At 42.2% G+C, this 20,000-nt stretch overlaps 19 non-coding genes across 19 annotated transcripts; 8 read left to right on the top strand and 11 right to left on the bottom strand.

The window, feature by feature from the left end:
• The first annotated feature begins 1,376 nt into the window (after nucleotides 1-1,376).
• Nucleotides 1,377-1,449, top strand: TRNAK-CUU (transfer RNA lysine (anticodon CUU)). The gene has a single exon. It is a non-coding gene; the product is annotated as a tRNA-Lys (tRNA).
• Nucleotides 1,450-2,270: 821 nt separating this feature from the next.
• Nucleotides 2,271-2,341, bottom strand: TRNAG-GCC (transfer RNA glycine (anticodon GCC)). The gene has a single exon. It is a non-coding gene; the product is annotated as a tRNA-Gly (tRNA).
• Nucleotides 2,342-3,389: 1,048 nt separating this feature from the next.
• TRNAG-GCC (transfer RNA glycine (anticodon GCC)) lies at nucleotides 3,390-3,460 on the bottom strand. The gene has a single exon. It is a non-coding gene; the product is annotated as a tRNA-Gly (tRNA).
• A 156-nt stretch (nucleotides 3,461-3,616) lies between these two features.
• TRNAK-CUU (transfer RNA lysine (anticodon CUU)) lies at nucleotides 3,617-3,689 on the top strand. The gene has a single exon. It is a non-coding gene; the product is annotated as a tRNA-Lys (tRNA).
• Nucleotides 3,690-6,069: 2,380 nt separating this feature from the next.
• On the top strand, nucleotides 6,070-6,142 carry TRNAK-CUU (transfer RNA lysine (anticodon CUU)). Its single transcript has one exon. It is a non-coding gene; the product is annotated as a tRNA-Lys (tRNA).
• An 821-nt stretch (nucleotides 6,143-6,963) lies between these two features.
• On the bottom strand, nucleotides 6,964-7,034 carry TRNAG-GCC (transfer RNA glycine (anticodon GCC)). The gene has a single exon. It is a non-coding gene; the product is annotated as a tRNA-Gly (tRNA).
• A 1,048-nt stretch (nucleotides 7,035-8,082) lies between these two features.
• On the bottom strand, nucleotides 8,083-8,153 carry TRNAG-GCC (transfer RNA glycine (anticodon GCC)). The gene has a single exon. It is a non-coding gene; the product is annotated as a tRNA-Gly (tRNA).
• Nucleotides 8,154-9,203: 1,050 nt separating this feature from the next.
• On the bottom strand, nucleotides 9,204-9,274 carry TRNAG-GCC (transfer RNA glycine (anticodon GCC)). The gene has a single exon. It is a non-coding gene; the product is annotated as a tRNA-Gly (tRNA).
• A 1,049-nt stretch (nucleotides 9,275-10,323) lies between these two features.
• Nucleotides 10,324-10,394, bottom strand: TRNAG-GCC (transfer RNA glycine (anticodon GCC)). Its single transcript has one exon. It is a non-coding gene; the product is annotated as a tRNA-Gly (tRNA).
• A 156-nt stretch (nucleotides 10,395-10,550) lies between these two features.
• On the top strand, nucleotides 10,551-10,623 carry TRNAK-CUU (transfer RNA lysine (anticodon CUU)). Its single transcript has one exon. It is a non-coding gene; the product is annotated as a tRNA-Lys (tRNA).
• Nucleotides 10,624-11,444: 821 nt separating this feature from the next.
• TRNAG-GCC (transfer RNA glycine (anticodon GCC)) lies at nucleotides 11,445-11,515 on the bottom strand. The gene has a single exon. It is a non-coding gene; the product is annotated as a tRNA-Gly (tRNA).
• A 1,277-nt stretch (nucleotides 11,516-12,792) lies between these two features.
• On the top strand, nucleotides 12,793-12,865 carry TRNAK-CUU (transfer RNA lysine (anticodon CUU)). The gene has a single exon. It is a non-coding gene; the product is annotated as a tRNA-Lys (tRNA).
• A 435-nt stretch (nucleotides 12,866-13,300) lies between these two features.
• TRNAK-CUU (transfer RNA lysine (anticodon CUU)) lies at nucleotides 13,301-13,373 on the top strand. Its single transcript has one exon. It is a non-coding gene; the product is annotated as a tRNA-Lys (tRNA).
• A 1,048-nt stretch (nucleotides 13,374-14,421) lies between these two features.
• TRNAK-CUU (transfer RNA lysine (anticodon CUU)) lies at nucleotides 14,422-14,494 on the top strand. The gene has a single exon. It is a non-coding gene; the product is annotated as a tRNA-Lys (tRNA).
• Nucleotides 14,495-15,315: 821 nt separating this feature from the next.
• On the bottom strand, nucleotides 15,316-15,386 carry TRNAG-GCC (transfer RNA glycine (anticodon GCC)). Its single transcript has one exon. It is a non-coding gene; the product is annotated as a tRNA-Gly (tRNA).
• Nucleotides 15,387-16,195: 809 nt separating this feature from the next.
• TRNAG-GCC (transfer RNA glycine (anticodon GCC)) lies at nucleotides 16,196-16,266 on the bottom strand. The gene has a single exon. It is a non-coding gene; the product is annotated as a tRNA-Gly (tRNA).
• A 156-nt stretch (nucleotides 16,267-16,422) lies between these two features.
• TRNAK-CUU (transfer RNA lysine (anticodon CUU)) lies at nucleotides 16,423-16,495 on the top strand. The gene has a single exon. It is a non-coding gene; the product is annotated as a tRNA-Lys (tRNA).
• Nucleotides 16,496-17,316: 821 nt separating this feature from the next.
• TRNAG-GCC (transfer RNA glycine (anticodon GCC)) lies at nucleotides 17,317-17,387 on the bottom strand. The gene has a single exon. It is a non-coding gene; the product is annotated as a tRNA-Gly (tRNA).
• A 2,171-nt stretch (nucleotides 17,388-19,558) lies between these two features.
• On the bottom strand, nucleotides 19,559-19,629 carry TRNAG-GCC (transfer RNA glycine (anticodon GCC)). Its single transcript has one exon. It is a non-coding gene; the product is annotated as a tRNA-Gly (tRNA).
• Nucleotides 19,630-20,000: the final 371 nt, after the last annotated feature.

The following is a 20,000-nucleotide window of genomic DNA, read 5'->3' as shown; positions in this document are numbered from 1 at the left end:
ACTCCTTGGCTTGAGTGGCCTTTTTGTCACACAACAGTAACCAAGCCTGGCTAGCTCAGTCGGTAGAGCATGAGACTCTTAATCTCAGGGTCATGGGTTCGAGCCCCACATTGGGCGGTGTTTTTTCCCAGAATTCTACAGGCGAGATCTCTGTCACTACACAACCAAACGTGTTTTATTTGAAACTTAAAAGAGGTGTACATCAGTGTGTGAAACCAAGCAGGAATCTCAGGATCTACTAAATGTGGAAACCTTGCTTTGGTTTTATAGATTGAAGGGCAATCCTTGCCTTGCCATGATGCCATAACAATGTAAAAAAGCCTAGCTATCTGAGTCAATAGCGAATAAGACTCCAAATCTAAGAGTCATTTGCTTTGAGCACAACATTGGGTGGTGTTTATTCCCTTTTCAGATCCATGCCTCCCTCATGGCAGGCGAGAATTCTACCAATAAACCACAAGATTCTACCACTAAATCATTGTATGTTGAATTCTATGCCTGCACCACCAAAATGCAAAGAGCCATGCACTATTTAACAAAATATATCGCTGTTTCAGGTGTACATCAGTGGGTGAAACCATGCAGGAATATCAGGATCTACTGAATGTAGAAACTTTGCTTGGTACTTATGTATTATCTGGATTCCCATGTTAAATGCACCCCATTTTTTCATTCCCCTACTATCCAACTACGCATGGAGTTGATTTCATATAGTGTGGCGAGCGCAGCGAGCCACCGTGCCCGAAGCGTGGTGAGCGCAGCGAGCCCCGCGAGGGGACGCGGTCTCATAAGAAAAACGGGAGTCCAGATATTACATAAGTACCCTTTGCTTTGGTTTAGTAGTGTAGATTGAAGAGCAAGCGTTGCCTTGCCTTGATGCTACAACACTGTAACAAAGCCTGGCCAGCTTAGTCAATAGAAATAAAACTCCCAAGCTAAGAGTCATATGCTTTTAGTACAACATTTGTTTGGTGTTTATTCCCTTTTCAGATCCAGACCTCTCTCTTGGCAGGTGGGAATTCTACCACTAAACCACAAGATTCTAACATTAATTTATTGTATGTGGAATTCTATACCTGCACCACCAAAAAGCAAAGAGCCAGACACTCTTTAACAAAATATACCATAATTTCAGTAAAACTTGAGTACTGCATTGGCCGGGAATCGAACCCAGGCCTCCCGCGTGGCAGGCGAGGATTCCACCACTGAACAAACAATGCTTCACATTTTACTTCACGGTTACTTACCCATTTTCCTCAATTTGTGAAACCAAGCATGCATCTCAGTGTACTGAATGTGGTAGCCTAGATCTACTTTAATAGTTTGTAGGGCACTCCTTGGCTTGAGTGGCCTTTTTGTCACACAACAGTAACCAAGCCTGGCTAGCTCAGTCGGTAGAGCATGAGACTCTTAATCTCAGGGTCGTGGGTTCGAGCCCCACGTTGGGCGGTGTTTTTTCCCAGAATTCTACAGGCGAGATCTCTGTCACTACACAACCAAACGTGTTTTATTTGAAACTTAAAAGAGGTGTACATCAGTGTGTGAAACCAAGCAGGAATCTCAGGATCTACTAAATGTGGAAACCTAGCTTTGGTTTTATAGATTGAAGGGCAATCCTTGCCTTGCCATGATGCCATAACACTGTAAAAAAGCCTAGTTATCTGAGTCAATAGCGAATAAGACTCCAAATCTAAGAGTCATTTGCTTTGAGCACAACATTGGGTGGTGTTTATTCCCTTTTCAGATCCATGCCTCCCTCATAGCAGGCGAGAATTCTACCACTAAACTACAAGATTCTACCACTAAATCATTGTATGTTGAATTCTATACCTGCACCACCAAAATGCAAAGAGCCAGGCACTCTTTAACAAAATATATTGCTGTTTCAGGTGTACATCAGTGGGTGAAACCATGCAGGAATATCAGGATCTACTGAATGTGGAAACTTTGCTTTGGTTTAATAGTGTAGATTGAAGAGCAAGCGTTGCCTTGCCTTGATGCTACAACACTGTAACAAAGCCTGGCCAGCTTAGTCAATAGAAATAAAACTCCCAAGCTAAGAGTCATATGCTTTTAGTACAACATTTGTTTGGTGTTTATTCCCTTTTCAGATCCAGACCTCTCTCTTGGCAGGTGGGAATTCTACCACTTAACCACAAGATTCTAACATTAATTTATTGTATGTGGAATTCTTTACCTGCACCACCAAAATGCAAAGAGCCAGACACTCTTTAACAAAATATACCATATTTTCAGTAAAACTTGAGTACTGCATTGGCCGGGAATCGAACCCGGGCCTCCCGCGTGGCAGGCGAGAATTCTACCACTGAACAACCAATGCTACAAATTTTCTTCACGGTTACTTACCCATTTTCCTCAATTTGTGAAACCAAGCATGCATCTCAGTGTACTGAATGTGGTAGCCTAGATCTACTTTAATAGCTTGTAGGGCACTCCTTGGCTTGAGTGGCCATTTTGCACATCTCAGTAACCAACCCTGGCTAGCTCAGTCGGTAGAGCATGAGACTCTTAATCTCAGGGTCGTGGGTTCGAGCCCCACGTTAGGCGGTGTTTTTTCCCAGAATTCTACAGGCGAGATCTCTGTCACTACACAACCAAACGTGTTTTATTTGAAACTTAAAAGAGGTGTACATCAGTGTGTGAAACCAAGCAGGAATCTCAGGATCTACTAAATGTGGAAACCTTGCTTTGGTTTTATAAATTGAAGGGCAATCCTTGCCTTGCCATGATGCCATAACACTGTAAAAAAGCCTAGCTATCTGAGTCAATAGCGAATAAGACTCCAAATCTAAGAGTCATTTGCTTTGAGCACAACATTGGGTGGTGTTTATTCCCTTTTCAGATCCATGCCTCCCTCATGGCAGGCGAGAATTCTACCACTAAACCACAAGATTCTACCACTAAATCATTGTATGTTAAATTCTATACCTGCACCACTAAAATGCAAAGAGCCAGGCACTCTTTAAAAAAATATATCGCTGTTTCAGGTGTACATCAGTGGGTGAAACCATGCAGGAATATCAGGATCTACTGAATGTGGAAACTTTGCTTTGGTTTAATAGTGTAGATTGAAGAGCAAGCGTTGCCTTGCCTTGATGCTACAACACTGTAACAAAGCCTGGCCAGCTTAGTCAATAGAAATAAAACTCCCAAGCTAAGAGTCATATGCTTTTAGTACAACATTTGTTTGGTGTTTATTCCCTTTTCAGATCCAGACGTCTCTCTTGGCAGGTGGGAATTCTACCACTAAACCACAAGATTCTACCATTAATTTATTGTATGTGGAATTCTATACCTGCACCACCAAAATGCAAAGAGTCAGCCACTCTTTAACAAAATATACCATAATTTCAGTAAAACTTGAGTACTGCATTGGCCGGGAATCGAACCCGGGCCTCCCGCGTGGCAGGCGAGAATTCTACCACTGAACAACCAATGCTTCACGTTTTACTACAAGGTTACTTACCCATTTTCCTCAATGTGTAAAACCAAGCATGCATCTCAGTGTACTGAATGTGGTAGCCTAGATCTACTTTAATAGCTTGTAGGGCACTCCTTGGCTTGAGTGGCCTTTTTGTCACATCACAGTAACCAAGCCTGGCTAGCTCAGTCGGTAGAGCATGAGACTCTTAATCTCAGGGTCGTGGGTTCGAGCCCCACGTTGGGCGGTGTTTTTTCCCAGAATTCTACAGGCGAGATCTCTGTCACTACACAACCAAACATGTTTTATTTGAAACTTAAAAGAGGTGTACATCAGTGTGTGAAACCAAGCAGGAATCTCAGGATCTACTAAATGTGGAAACCTTGCTTTGGTTTTATAAATTGAAGGGCAATCCTTGCCTTGCCATGATGCCATAACACTGTAAAAAAGCCTAGCTATCTGAGTCAATAGCGAATAAGACTCCAAATCTAAGAGTCATTTGCTTTGAGCACAACATTGGGTGGTGTTTATTCCCTTTTCAGATCCATGCCTCCCTCATGGCAGGCGAGAATTCTACCACTAAACCACAAGATTCTACCACGAAATCATTGTATGTTAAATTCTATACCTGCACCACCAAAATGCAAAGAGCCAGGCACTCTTTAACAAAATATATCGCTGTTTCAGGTGTACATCAGTGGGTGAAACCATGCAGGAATATCAGGATCTACTGAATGTGGAAACTTTGCTTTGGTTTAATAGTGTAGATTGAAGAGCAAGCGTTGCCTTGCCTTGATGCTACAACACTGTAACAAAGCCTGGCCAGCTTAGTCAATAGAAATAAAACTCCCAAGCTAAGAGTCATATGCTTTTAGTACAACATTTGTTTGGTGTTTATTCCCTTTTCAGATCCAGACCTCTCTCTTGGCAGGTGCGAATTCTACCACTAAACCACAAGATTCTAACATTAATTTATTGTATGTGGAATTCTATACCTGCACCACCAAAAAGCAAAGAGCCAGACACTCTTTAACAAAATATACCATAATTTCAGTAAAACTTGAGTACTGCATTGGCCGGGAATCGAACCCGGGCCTCCCACGTGGCAGGCGAGAATTCTACCACTGAACAACCAATGCTTCACTTTTTACTTCACAGTTACTTACCCATTTTCCTCAATTTGTGAAACCAAGCATGCATCTCAGTGTACTGAATGTGGTAGCCTAGATCTACTTTAATAGCTTGTAGGGCACTCCTTGGCTTGAGTGGCCTTTTTGTCACACAACAGTAACCAAGCCTGGCTAGCTCAGTCGGTAGAGCATGAGACTCTTAATCTCAGGGTCATGGGTTCGAGCCCCACATTGGGCGGTGTTTTTTCCCAGAATTCTACAGGCGAGATCTCTGTCACTACACAACCAAACGTGTTTTATTTGAAACTTAAAAGAGGTGTACATCAGTGTGTGAAACCAAGCAGGAATCTCAGGATCTACTAAATGTGGAAACCTTGCTTTGGTTTTATAGATTGAAGGGCAATCCTTGCCTTGCCATGATGCCATAACAATGTAAAAAAGCCTAGCTATCTGAGTCAATAGCGAATAAGACTCCAAATCTAAGAGTCATTTGCTTTGAGCACAACATTGGGTGGTGTTTATTCCCTTTTCAGATCCATGCCTCCCTCATGGCAGGCGAGAATTCTACCAATAAACCACAAGATTCTACCACTAAATCATTGTATGTTGAATTCTATGCCTGCACCACCAAAATGCAAAGAGCCATGCACTATTTAACAAAATATATCGCTGTTTCAGGTGTACATCAGTGGGTGAAACCATGCAGGAATATCAGGATCTACTGAATGTAGAAACTTTGCTTGGTACTTATGTATTATCTGGATTCCCATGTTAAATGCACCCCATTTTTTCATTCCCCTACTATCCAACTACGCATGGAGTTGATTTCATATAGTGTGGCGAGCGCAGCGAGCCACCGTGCCCGAAGCGTGGTGAGCGCAGCGAGCCCCGCGAGGGGACGCGGTCTCATAAGAAAAACGGGAGTCCAGATATTACATAAGTACCCTTTGCTTTGGTTTAGTAGTGTAGATTGAAGAGCAAGCGTTGCCTTGCCTTGATGCTACAACACTGTAACAAAGCCTGGCCAGCTTAGTCAATAGAAATAAAACTCCCAAGCTAAGAGTCATATGCTTTTAGTACAACATTTGTTTGGTGTTTATTCCCTTTTCAGATCCAGACCTCTCTCTTGGCAGGTGGGAATTCTACCACTAAACCACAAGATTCTAACATTAATTTATTGTATGTGGAATTCTATACCTGCACCACCAAAAAGCAAAGAGCCAGACACTCTTTAACAAAATATACCATAATTTCAGTAAAACTTGAGTACTGCATTGGCCGGGAATCGAACCCAGGCCTCCCGCGTGGCAGGCGAGGATTCCACCACTGAACAAACAATGCTTCACATTTTACTTCACGGTTACTTACCCATTTTCCTCAATTTGTGAAACCAAGCATGCATCTCAGTGTACTGAATGTGGTAGCCTAGATCTACTTTAATAGTTTGTAGGGCACTCCTTGGCTTGAGTGGCCTTTTTGTCACACAACAGTAACCAAGCCTGGCTAGCTCAGTCGGTAGAGCATGAGACTCTTAATCTCAGGGTCGTGGGTTCGAGCCCCACGTTGGGCGGTGTTTTTTCCCAGAATTCTACAGGCGAGATCTCTGTCACTACACAACCAAACGTGTTTTATTTGAAACTTAAAAGAGGTGTACATCAGTGTGTGAAACCAAGCAGGAATCTCAGGATCTACTAAATGTGGAAACCTAGCTTTGGTTTTATAGATTGAAGGGCAATCCTTGCCTTGCCATGATGCCATAACACTGTAAAAAAGCCTAGTTATCTGAGTCAATAGCGAATAAGACTCCAAATCTAAGAGTCATTTGCTTTGAGCACAACATTGGGTGGTGTTTATTCCCTTTTCAGATCCATGCCTCCCTCATAGCAGGCGAGAATTCTACCACTAAACTACAAGATTCTACCACTAAATCATTGTATGTTGAATTCTATACCTGCACCACCAAAATGCAAAGAGCCAGGCACTCTTTAACAAAATATATTGCTGTTTCAGGTGTACATCAGTGGGTGAAACCATGCAGGAATATCAGGATCTACTGAATGTGGAAACTTTGCTTTGGTTTAATAGTGTAGATTGAAGAGCAAGCGTTGCCTTGCCTTGATGCTACAACACTGTAACAAAGCCTGGCCAGCTTAGTCAATAGAAATAAAACTCCCAAGCTAAGAGTCATATGCTTTTAGTACAACATTTGTTTGGTGTTTATTCCCTTTTCAGATCCAGACCTCTCTCTTGGCAGGTGGGAATTCTACCACTTAACCACAAGATTCTAACATTAATTTATTGTATGTGGAATTCTTTACCTGCACCACCAAAATGCAAAGAGCCAGACACTCTTTAACAAAATATACCATATTTTCAGTAAAACTTGAGTACTGCATTGGCCGGGAATCGAACCCGGGCCTCCCGCGTGGCAGGCGAGAATTCTACCACTGAACAACCAATGCTACAAATTTTCTTCACGGTTACTTACCCATTTTCCTCAATTTGTGAAACCAAGCATGCATCTCAGTGTACTGAATGTGGTAGCCTAGATCTACTTTAATAGCTTGTAGGGCACTCCTTGGCTTGAGTGGCCTTTTTGCACATCTCAGTAACCAACCCTGGCTAGCTCAGTCGGTAGAGCATGAGACTCTTAATCTCAGGGTCGTGGGTTCGAGCCCCACGTTAGGCGGTGTTTTTTCCCAGAATTCTACAGGCGAGATCTCTGTCACTACACAACCAAACGTGTTTTATTTGAAACTTAAAAGAGGTGTACATCAGTGTGTGAAACCAAGCAGGAATCTCAGGATCTACTAAATGTGGAAACCTTGCTTTGGTTTTATAAATTGAAGGGCAATCCTTGCCTTGCCATGATGCCATAACACTGTAAAAAAGCCTAGCTATCTGAGTCAATAGCGAATAAGACTCCAAATCTAAGAGTCATTTGCTTTGAGCACAACATTGGGTGGTGTTTATTCCCTTTTCAGATCCATGCCTCCCTCATGGCAGGCGAGAATTCTACCACTAAACCACAAGATTCTACCACTAAATCATTGTATGTTAAATTCTATACCTGCACCACTAAAATGCAAAGAGCCAGGCACTCTTTAAAAAAATATATCGCTGTTTCAGGTGTACATCAGTGGGTGAAACCATGCAGGAATATCAGGATCTACTGAATGTGGAAACTTTGCTTTGGTTTAATAGTGTAGATTGAAGAGCAAGCGTTGCCTTGCCTTGATGCTACAACACTGTAACAAAGCCTGGCCAGCTTAGTCAATAGAAATAAAACCCCCAAGCTAAGAGTCATTTGCTTTTAGTACAACATTTGTTTGGTGTTTATTCCCTTTTCAGATCCAGACCTCTCTCTTGGCAGGTGGGAATTCTACCACTAAACCACAAGATTCTACCATTAATTTATTGTATGTGGAATTCTATACCTGCACCACCAAAATGCAAAGAGCCAGCCACTCTTTAACAAAATATACCATAATTTCAGTAAAACTTGAGTACTGCATTGGCCGGGAATCGAACCCGGGCCTCCCGCGTGGCAGGCGAGAATTCTACCACTGAACAACCAATGCTTCACATTTTACTTCAAGGTTACTTACCCATTTTCCTCAATGTGTGAAACCAAGCATGCATCTCAGTGTACTGAATGTGGTAGCCTAGATCTACTTTAATAGCTTGTAGGGCACTCCTTGGCTTGAGTGGCCTTTTTGTCACATCACAGTAACCAAGCCTGGCTAGCTCAGTCGGTAGAGCATGAGACTCTTAATCTCAGGGTCGTGGGTTCGAGCCCCACGTTGGGAGGTGTTTTTTCCCAGAATTCTACAGGCGAGATCTCTGTCACTACACAACCAAACGTGTTTTATTTGAAACTTAAAAGAGGTGTACATCAGTGTGTGAAACCAAGCAGGAATCTCAGGATCTACTAAATGTGGAAACCTTGCTTTGGTTTTATAAATTGAAGGGCAATCCTTGCCTTGCCATGATGCCATAACACTGTAAAAAAGCCTAGCTATCTGAGTCAATAGCGAATAAGACTCCAAATCTAAGAGTCATTTGCTTTGAGCACAACATTGGGTGGTGTTTATTCCCTTTTCAGATCCATGCCTCCCTCATGGCAGGTGAGAATTCTACCACTAAACCACAAGATTCTACCACTAAATCATTGTATGTTAAATTCTATACCTGCACCACCAAAATGCAAAGAGCCAGGCACTCTTTAACAAAATATATCGCTGTTTCAGGTGTACATCAGTGGGTGAAACCATGCAGGAATATCAGGATCTACTGAATGTGGAAACTTTGCTTTGGTTTAATAGTGTAGATTGAAGAGCAAGCGTTGCCTTGCCTTGATGCTACAACACTGTAACAAAGCCTGGCCCGCTTAGTCAATAGAAATAAAACTCCCAAGCTAAGAGTCATATGCTTTTAGTACAACATTTGTTTGGTGTTTATTCCCTTTTCAGATCCAGACCTCTCTCTTGGCAGGTGGGAATTCTACCACTAAACCACAAGATTCTAACATTAATTTATTGTATGTGGAATTCTATACCTGCACCACCAAAAAGCAAAGAGCCAGACACTCTTTAACAAAATATACCATAATTTCAGTAAAACTTGAGTACTGCATTGGCCGGGAATCGAACCCGGGCCTCCCGCGTGGCAGGCGAGAATTCTACCACTGAACAACCAATGCTTCACATTTTACTTCACGGTTACTTACCCATTTTCCTCAATGTGTGAAACCAAGCATGCATCTCAGTGTACTGAATGTGGTAGCCTAGATCTACTTTAATAGCTTGTAGGGCACTCCTTGGCTTGAGTGGCCTTTTTGCACATCTCAGTAACCAAGCCTGGCTAGCTCACTCGGTAGAGCATGAGACTCTTAATCTCAGGGTCGTGGGTTCGTGCCCCCCGTTGGGCGGTGTTTTTTCCCAGAATTCTACAGGCGAGATCTCTGTCACTACACAACCAAACGTGTTTTATTTGAAACTTAAAAGAGGTGTACATCAGTGTGTGAAACCAAGCAGGAATCTCAGGATCTACTAAATGTGGAAACCTTGCTTTGGTTTTATAAATTGAAGGGCAATCCTTGCCTTGCCATGATGCCATAACACTGTAAAAAAGCCTAGCTATCTGAGTCAATAGCGAATAAGACTCCAAATCTAAGAGTCATTTGCTTTGAGCACAACATTGGGTGGTGTTTATTCCCTTTTCAGATCCATGCCTCCCTCATGGCAGGCGAGAATTCTACCACTAAACCACAAGATTCTACCACTAAATCATTGTATGTTAAATTCTATACCTGCACCACTAAAATGCAAAGAGCCAGGCACTCTTTAAAAAAATATATCGCTGTTTCAGGTGTACATCAGTGGGTGAAACCATGCAGGAATATCAGGATCTACTGAATGTGGAAACTTTGCTTTGGTTTAATAGTGTAGATTGAAGAGCAAGCGTTGCCTTGCCTTGATGCTACAACACTGTAACAAAGCCTGGCCAGCTTAGTCAATAGAAATAAAACCCCCAAGCTAAGAGTCATTTGCTTTTAGTACAACATTTGTTTGGTGTTTATTCCCTTTTCAGATCCAGACCTCTCTCTTGGCAGGTGGGAATTCTACCACTAAACCACAAGATTCTACCATTAATTTATTGTATGTGGAATTCTATACCTGCACCACCAAAATGCAAAGAGCCAGCCACTCTTTAACAAAATATACCATAATTTCAGTAAAACTTGAGTACTGCATTGGCCGGGAATCGAACCCGGGCCTCCCGCGTGGCAGGCGAGAATTCTACCACTGAACAACCAATGCTTCACATTTTACTTCAAGGTTACTTACCCATTTTCCTCAATGTGTGAAACCAAGCATGCATCTCAGTGTACTGAATGTGGTAGCCTAGATCTACTTTAATAGCTTGTAGGGCACTCCTTGGCTTGAGTGGCCTTTTTGTCACATCACAGTAACCAAGCCTGGCTAGCTCAGTCGGTAGAGCATGAGACTCTTAATCTCAGGGTCGTGGGTTCGAGCCCCACGTTGGGCGGTGTTTTTTCCCAGAATTCTACAGGCGAGATCTCTGTCACTACACAACCAAACGTGTTTTATTTGAAACTTAAAAGAGGTGTACATCAGTGTGTGAAACCAAGCAGGAATCTCAGGATCTACTAAATGTGGAAACCTTGCTTTGGTTTTATAAATTGAAGGGCAATCCTTGCCTTGCCATGATGCCATAACACTGTAAAAAAGCCTAGCTATCTGAGTCAATAGCGAATAAGACTCCAAATCTAAGAGTCATTTGCTTTGAGCACAACATTGGGTGGTGTTTATTCCCTTTTCAGATCCATGCCTCCCTCATGGCAGGTGAGAATTCTACCACTAAACCACAAGATTCTACCACTAAATCATTGTATGTTAAATTCTATACCTGCACCACCAAAATGCAAAGAGCCAGGCACTCTTTAACAAAATATATCGCTGTTTCAGGTGTACATCAGTGGGTGAAACCATGCAGGAATATCAGGATCTACTGAATGTGGAAACTTTGCTTTGGTTTAATAGTGTAGATTGAAGAGCAAGCGTTGCCTTGCCTTGATGCTACAACACTGTAACAAAGCCTGGCCAGCTTAGTCAATAGAAATAAAACTCCCAAGCTAAGAGTCATATGCTTTTAGTACAACATTTGTTTGGTGTTTATTCCCTTTTCAGATCCAGACCTCTCTCTTGGCAGGTGGTAATTCTACCACTAAACCACAAGATTCTAACATTAATTTATTGTATGTGGAATTCTATACCTGCACCACCAAAAAGCAAAGAGCCAGACACTCTTTAACAAAATATACCATAATTTCAGTAAAACTTGAGTACTGCATTGGCCGGGAATCGAACCCGGGCCTCCCGCGTGGCAGGCGAGAATTCTACCACTGAACAACCAATGCTTCACATTTTACTTCACGGTTACTTATCCATTTTCCTCAATGTGTGAAACCAAGCATGCATCTCAGTGTACTGAATGTGGTAGCCTAGATCTACTTTAATAGCTTGTATTGCACTCCTTGGCTTGAGTGGCCTTTTTGTCAAATCACAGTAACCAAGCCTGGCTAGCTCAGTCGGTAGAGCATGAGACTCTTAATCTCAGGGTCATGGGTTCGAGCCCCACATTGGGCGGTGTTTTTTCCCAGAATTCTACAGGCGAGATCTCTGTCACTACACAACCAAACGTGTTTTATTTGAAACTTAAAAGAGGTGTACATCAGTGTGTGAAACCAAGCAGGAATCTCAGGATCTACTAAATGTGGAAACCTTGCTTTGGTTTTATAGATTGAAGGGCAATCCTTGCCTTGCCATGATGCCATAACACTGTAAAAAAGCCTAGCTATCTGAGTCAATAGCGAATAAGACTCCAAATCTAAGAGTCATTTGCTTTGAGCACAACATTGGGTGGTGTTTATTCCCTTTTCAGATCCATGCCTCCCTCATGGCAGGCGAGAATTCTACCACTAAACCACAAGATTCTACCACTAAATCATTGTATGTTGAATTCTATGCCTGCACCACCAAAATGCAAAGATCCATGCACTATTTAACAAAATATATCGCTGTTTCAGGTGTACATCAGTGGGTGAAACCATGCAGGAATATCAGGATCTACTGAATGTGGAAACTTTGCTTTGGTTTAGTAGTGTAGATTGAAGAGCAAGCGTTGCCTTGCCTTGATGCTACAACACTGTAACAAAGCCTGGCCAGCTTAGTCAATAGAAATAAAACTCCCAAGCTAAGAGTCATATGCTTTTAGTACAACATTTGTTTGGTGTTTATTCCCTTTTCAGATCCAGACCTCTCTCTTGGCAAGTGGGAATTCTACCACTAAACCACAAGATTCTAACATTAATTTATTGTATGTGGAATTCTATACCTGCACCACCAAAAAGCAAAGAGCCAGACACTCTTTAACAAAATATACCATAATTTCAGTAAAACCTGAGTACTGCATTGGCCGGGAATCGAACCCAGGCCTCCCGCGTGGCAGGCGAGGATTCCACCACTGAACAAACAATGCTTCACATTTTACTTCACGGTTACTTACCCATTTTCCTCAATTTGTGAAACCAAGCATGCATCTCAGTGTACTGAATGTGGTAGCCTAGATCTACTTTAATAGTTTGTAGGGCACTCCTTGGCTTGAGTGGCCTTTTTGTCACACAACAGTAACCAAGCCTGGCTAGCTCAGTCGGTAGAGCATGAGACTCTTAATCTCAGGGTCGTGGGTTCGAGCCCCACGTTGGGCGGTGTTTTTTCCTAGAATTCTACAAGCGAGATCTCTGTAACTACACAACCAAACGTGTTTTATTTGAAACTTAAAAGAGGTGTACATCAGTGTGTGAAACCAAGCAGGAATCTCAGGATCTACTAAATGTGGAAACCTAGCTTTGGTTTTATAGATTGAAGGGCAATCCTTGCCTTGCCATGATGCCATAACACTGTAAAAAAGCCTAGTTATCTGAGTCAATAGCGAATAAGACTCCAAATCTAAGAGTCATTTGCTTTGAGCACAACATTGGGTGGTGTTTATTCCCTTTTCAGATCCATGCCTCCCTCATAGCAGGCGAGAATTCTACCACTAAACTACAAGATTCTACCACTAAATCATTGTATGTTGAATTCTATACCTGCACCACCAAAATGCAAAGAGCCAGGCACTCTTTAACAAACCAAGTAACCAAGCCTGGCTAGCTCAGTCGGTAGAGCATGAGACTCTTAATCTCAGGGTCGTGGGTTCGAGCCCCACGTTGGGCGGTGTTTTTTCCCAGAATTCTACAGGCGAGGTCTCTGTCACTACAAAACCAAACGTGTTTTATTTGAAACTTAAAAGAGGTGTACATCAGTGTGTGAAACCAAGCAGGAATCTCAGGATCTACTAAATGTGGAAACCTAGCTTTGGTTTTATAAATTGAAGGGCAATCCTTGCCTTGCCATGATGCCATAACACTGTAAAAAAGCCTAGCTATCTGAGTCAATAGCGAATAAGACTCCAAATCTAAGAGTAATTTGCTTTGAGCACAACATTTGGTGGTGTTTATTCCCTTTTCAGATCCATGCCTCCCTCATGGCAGGCGAGAATTCTACCACTAAACTACAAGATTCTACCACTAAATCATTGTATGTTGAATTCTATACCTGCACCACCAAAATGCAAAGAGCCAGGCACTCTTTAACAAAATATATTGCTGTTTCAGGTGTACATCAGTGGGTGAAACCATGCAGGAATATCAGGATCTACTGAATGTGGAAACTTTGCTTTGGTTTAATAGTGTAGATTGAAGAGCAAGCGTTGCCTTGCCTTGATGCTACAACACTGTAACAAAGCCTGGCCAGCTTAGTCAATAGAAATAAAACTCCCAAGCTAAGAGTCATATGCTTTTAGTACAACATTTGTTTGGTGTTTATTCCCTTTTCAGATCCAGACCTCTCTCTTGGCAGGTGGGAATTCTACCACTAAACCACAAGATTCTACCATTAATTTATTGTATGTGGAATTCTATACCTGCACCACCAAAAAGCAAAGAGCCAGACACTCTTTAACAAAATATACCATAATTTCAGTAAAACTTGAGTACTGCATTGGCCGGGAATCGAACCCGGGCCTCCCGCGTGGCAGGCGAGAATTCTACCACTGAACAACCAATGTTTCACGTTTTACTTCACGGTTACTTACCCATTTTCCTCAATTTGTGAAACCAAGCATGCATCTCAGTGTACTGAATGTGGTAGCCTAGATCTACTTTAATAGCTTGTAGGGCACTCCTTGGCTTGAGTGGCCTTTTTGTCACACAACAGTAACCAAGCCTGGCTAGCTCAGTCGGTAGAGCATGAGACTCTTAATCTCAGGGTCGTGGGTTCGAGCCCCACGTTGGGCAGTGTTTTTTCCCAGAATTCTACAGGCGAGATCTCTGTCACTACACAACCAAACGTGTTTTATTTGAAACTTAAAAGAGGTGTACATCAGTGTGTGAAACCAAGCAGGAATCTCAGGATCTACTAAATGTGGAAACCTTGCTTTGGTTTTATAAATTGAAGGGCAATCCTTGCCTTGCCATGATGCCATAACACTGTAAAAAAGCCTAGCTATCTGAGTCAATAGCGAATAAGACTCCAAATCTAAGAGTCATTTGCTTTGAGCACAACATTGGGTGGTGTTTATTCCCTTTTCAGATCCATGCCTCCCTCATGGCAGGCGAGAATTCTACCACTAAACCACAAGATTCTACCACTAAATCATTGTATGTTAAATTCTATACCTGCACCACCAAAATGCAAAGAGCCAGCCACTCTTTAACAAAATATATCGCTGTTTCAGGTGTACATCAGTGGGTGAAACCATGCAGGAATATCAGGATCTACTGAATGTGGAAACTTTGCTTTGGTTTAATAGTGTAGATTGAAGAGCAAGCGTTGCCTTGCCTTGATGCTACAACACTGTAACAAAGCCTGGCCAGCTTAGTCAATAGAAATAAAACTCCCAAGCTAAGAGTCATATGCTTTTAGTACAACATTTGTTTGGTGTTTATTCCCTTTTCAGATCCAGACCTCTCTCTTGGCAGGTGGGAATTCTACCACTGAACCACAAGATTCTACCATTAATTTATTGTATGTGGAATTCTATACCTGCACCACCAAAATGCAAAGAGCCAGGCACTCTTTAACAAAATATACCATAATTTCAGTAAAACTTGAGTACTGCATTGGCCGGGAATCGAACCCGGGCCTCCCGCGTGGCAGGCGAGAATTCTACCACTGAACAACCAATGCTTCACATTTTACTTCACGGTTACTTACCCATTTTCCTCAATGTGTGAAACCAAGCATGCATCTCACTGTACTGAATGTGGTAGCCTAGATCTACTTTAATAGCTTGTAGGGCACTCCTTGGCTTGAGTGGCCTTTTTGTCACATCACAAAAAGGCCTTGCCTTGCCATGATGCCATAACACTGTAAAAAAGCCTAGTTATCTGAGTCAATAGCGAATAAGACTCCAAATCTAAGAGTCATTTGCTTTGAGCACAACATTGGGTGGTGTTTATTCCCTTTTCAGATCCATGCCTCCCTCATGGCAGGCGAGAATTCTACCACTAAACCACAAGATTCTACCACTAAATCATTGTATGTTAAATTCTATACCTGCACCACCAAAATGCAAAGAGCCAGCCACTCTTTAACAAAATATATCGCTGTTTCAGGTGTACATCAGTGGGTGAAACCATGCAGGAATATCAGGATCTACTGAATGTGGAAACTTTGCTTTGGTTTAATAGTGTAGATTGAAGAGCAAGCGTTGCCTTGCCTTGATGCTACAACACTGTAACAAAGCCTGGCCAGCTTAGTCAATAGAAATAAAACTCCCAAGCTAAGAGTCATATGCTTTTAGTACAACATTTGTTTGGTGTTTATTCCCTTTTCAGATCCAGACCTCTCTCTTGGCAGGTGGGAATTCTACCACTGAACCACAAGATTCTACCATTAATTTATTGTATGTGGAATTCTATACCTGCACCACCAAAATGCAAAGAGCCAGGCACTCTTTAACAAAATATACCATAATTTCAGTAAAACTTGAGTACTGCATTGGCCGGGAATCGAACCCGGGCCTCCCGCGTGGCAGGCGAGAATTCTACCACTGAACAACCAATGCTTCACATTTTACTTCACGGTTACTTACCCATTTTCCTCAATGTGTGAAACCAAGCATGCATCTCACTGTACTGAATGTGGTAGCCTAGATCTACTTTAATAGCTTGTAGGGCACTCCTTGGCTTGAGTGGCCTTTTTGTCACATCACAGTAACCAAGCCTGGCTAGCTCAGTCGGTAGAGCATGAGACTCTTAATCTCAGGGTCGTGGGTTCGAGCCCCACGTTGGGCGGTGTTTTTTCCCAGAATTCTACAGGCGAGATCTCTGTCACTACACAACCAAACGTGTTTTATTTGAAACTTAAAAGAGGTGTACATCAGTGTGTGAAACCAAGCAGGAATCTCAGGATCTACTAAATGTGGAAACCTTGCTTTGGTTTTATAAATTGAAGGGCAATCCTTGCCTTGCCATGATGCCATAACACTGTAAAAAAGCCTAGTTATCTGAGTCAATAGCGAATAAGACTCCAAATCTAAGAGTCATTTGCTTTGAGCACAACATTGGGTGGTGTTTATTCCCTTTTCAGATCCATGCCTCCCTCATAGCAGGCGAGAATTCTACCACTAAACTACAAGATTCTACCACTAAATCATTGTATGTTGAATTCTATACCTGCACCACCAAAATGCAAAGAGCCAGGCACTCTTTAACAAAATATATTGCTGTTTCAGGTGTACATCAGTGGGTGAAACCATGCAGGAATATCAGGATCTACTGAATGTGGAAACTTTGCTTTCGTTTAATAGTGTAGATTGAAGAGCAAGCGTTGCCTTGCCTTGATGCTACAACACTGTAACAAAGCCTGGGAAGCTTAGTCAATAGAAATAAAACCCCCAAGCTAAGAGTCATTTGCTTTTAGTACAACATTTGTTTGGTGTTTATTCCCTTTTCAGATCCAGACCTCTCTCTTGGCAGGTGGGAATTCTACCACTAAACCACAAGATTCTACCATTAATTTTTTGTATGTGGAATTCTATACCTGCACCACCAAAATGCAAAGAGCCAGCCACTCTTTAACAAAATATACCATAATTTCAGTAAAACTTGAGTACTGCATTGGCCGGGAATCGAACCCGGGCCTCCCGCGTGGCAGGCGAGAATTCTACCACTGAACAACCAATGCTTCACATTTTACTTCACGGTTACTTGCCCATTTTCCTCAATGTGTGAAACCAAGCATGCATCTCAGTGTACTGAATGTGGTAGCCTAGATCTACTTTAATAGCTTGTAGGGCACTCCTTGGCTTGAGTGGCCTTTTTGTCCCATCACAGTAACCAAGCCTGGCTAGCTCAGTCGGTAGAGCATGAGACTCTTAATCTCAGGGTCGAGGGTTCGAGCCCCACGTTGGGCGGTGTTTTTTCCCAGAATTCTACAGGCGAGATCTCTGTCACTACACAACCAAACGTGTTTTATTTGAAACTTAAAAGAGGTGTACATCAGTGTGTGAAACCAAGCAGGAATCTCAGGATCTACTAAATGTGGAAACCTTGCTTTGGTTTTATAAATTGAAGGGCAATCCTTGCCTTGCCATGATGCCATAACACTGTAAAAAAGCTTAGCTATCTGAGTCATTAGCGAATAAGACTCCAAATCTAAGAGTCATTTGCTTTGAGCACAACATTGGGTGGTGTTTATTCCCTTTTCAGATCCATGCCTCCCTCATGGCAGGCGAGAATTCTACCACTAAACCACAAGATTCTACCACTAAATCATTGTATGTTAAATTCTATACCTGCACCACCAAAATGCAAAGAGCCAGGCACTCTTTAACAAAATATATCGCTGTTTCAGGTGTACATCAGTGGGTGAAACCATGCAGGAATATCAGGATCTACTGAATGTGGAAACTTTGCTTTGGTTTAATAGTGTAGATTGAAGAGCAAGCGTTGCCTTGCCTTGATGCTACAACACTGTAACAAAGCCTGGCCAGCTTAGTCAATAGAAATAAAACTCCCAAGCTAAGAGTAATATGCTTTTAGTACAACATTTGTTTGGTGTTTATTCCCTTTTCAGATCCAGAACTCTCTCTTGGCAGGTGGGAATTCTACCACTAAACCACAAGATTCTACCATTAATTTATTGTATGTGGAATTCTATACCTGCACCACCAAAAAGCAAAGAGCCAGACACTCTTTAACAAAATATACCATAATTTCAGTAAAACTTGAGTACTGCATTGGCCGGGAATCGAACCTGGGCCTCCCGCGTGGCAGGCGAGAATTCTACCACTGAACAACCAATGTTTCACATTTTACTTCACGGTTACTTACCCATTTTCCTCAATTTGTGAAACCAAGCATGCATCTCAGTGTACTGAATGTGGTAGCCTAGATCTACTTTAATAGCTTGTAGGGCACTCCTTGGCTTGAGTGGCCTTTTTGTCACACAACAGTAACCAAGCCTGGCTAGCTCAGTCGGTAGAGCATGAGACTCTTAATCTCAGGGTCGTGAGTTCGAGCCCCACGTTGGGCAGTGTTTTTTCCCAGAATTCTACAGGCGAGATCTCTGTCACTACACAACCAAACGTGTTTTATTTGAAACTTAAAAGAGGTGTACATCAGTGTGTGAAACCAAGCAGGAATCTCAGGATCTACTAAATGTGGAAACCTTGCTTTGGTTTTATAAATTGAAGGGCAATCCTTGCCTTGCCATGATGCCATAACACTGTAAAAAAGCCTAGCTATCTGAGTCAATAGCGAATAAGACTCCAAATCTAAGAGTCATTTGCTTTGAGCACAACATTGGGTGGTGTTTATTCCCTTTTCAGATCCATGCCTCCCTCATGGCAGGCGAGAATTCTACCACTAAACCACAAGATTCTACCACTAAATCATTGTATGTTAAATTCTATACCTGCACCACCAAAATGCAAAGAGCCAGCCACTCTTTAACAAAATATATCGCTGTTTCAGGTGTACATCAGTGGGTGAAACCATGCAGGAATATCAGGATCTACTGAATGTGGAAACTTTGCTTTGGTTTAATAGTGTAGATTGAAGAGCAAGCGTTGCCTTGCCTTGATGCTACAACACTGTAACAAAGCCTGGCCAGCTTAGTCAATAGAAATAAAACTCCCAAGCTAAGAGTCATATGCTTTTAGTACAACATTTGTTTGGTGTTTATTCCCTTTTCAGATCCAGACCTCTCTCTTGGCAGGTGGGAATTCTACCACTAAACCACAAGATTCTACCATTAATTTATTGTATGTGGAATTCTATACCTGCACCACCAAAATGCAAAGAGCCAGGCACTCTTTAACAAAATATACCATAATTTCAGTAAAACTTGAGTACTGCATTGGCCGGGAATCGAACCCGGGCCTCCCGCGTGGCAGGCGAGAATTCTACCACTGAACAACCAATGCTTCACATTTTACTTCACGGTTACTTACCCATTTTCCTCAATGTGTGAAACCAAGCATGCATCTCAGTGTACTGAATGTGGTAGCCTAGATCTACTTTAATAGTTTGTAGGGCACTCCTTGGCTTGAGTGGCCTTTTTGTCACACAACAGTAACCAAGCCTGGCTAGCTCAGTCGGTAGAGCATGAGACTCTTAATCTCAGGGTCGTGGGTTCGAGCCCCACGTTGGGTGGTGTTTTTTCCCAGAATTCTACAGGCGAGATCTCTGTCACTACACAACCAAACGTGTTTTATTTGAAACTTAAAAGAGGTGTACATCAGTGTGTGAAACCAAGCAGGAATCTCAGGATCTACTAAATGTGGAAACCGTGCTT

This window comes from Crinia signifera, chromosome 3, assembly GCF_055691185.1.
Source record: "Crinia signifera chromosome 3, ASM5569118v1, whole genome shotgun sequence".
Lineage (NCBI taxonomy): Eukaryota > Metazoa > Chordata > Amphibia > Anura > Myobatrachidae > Crinia > Crinia signifera.
Note: the sequence above shows the minus strand (reverse complement) of the source record. Positions and strands in the feature narration are given on the sequence as shown.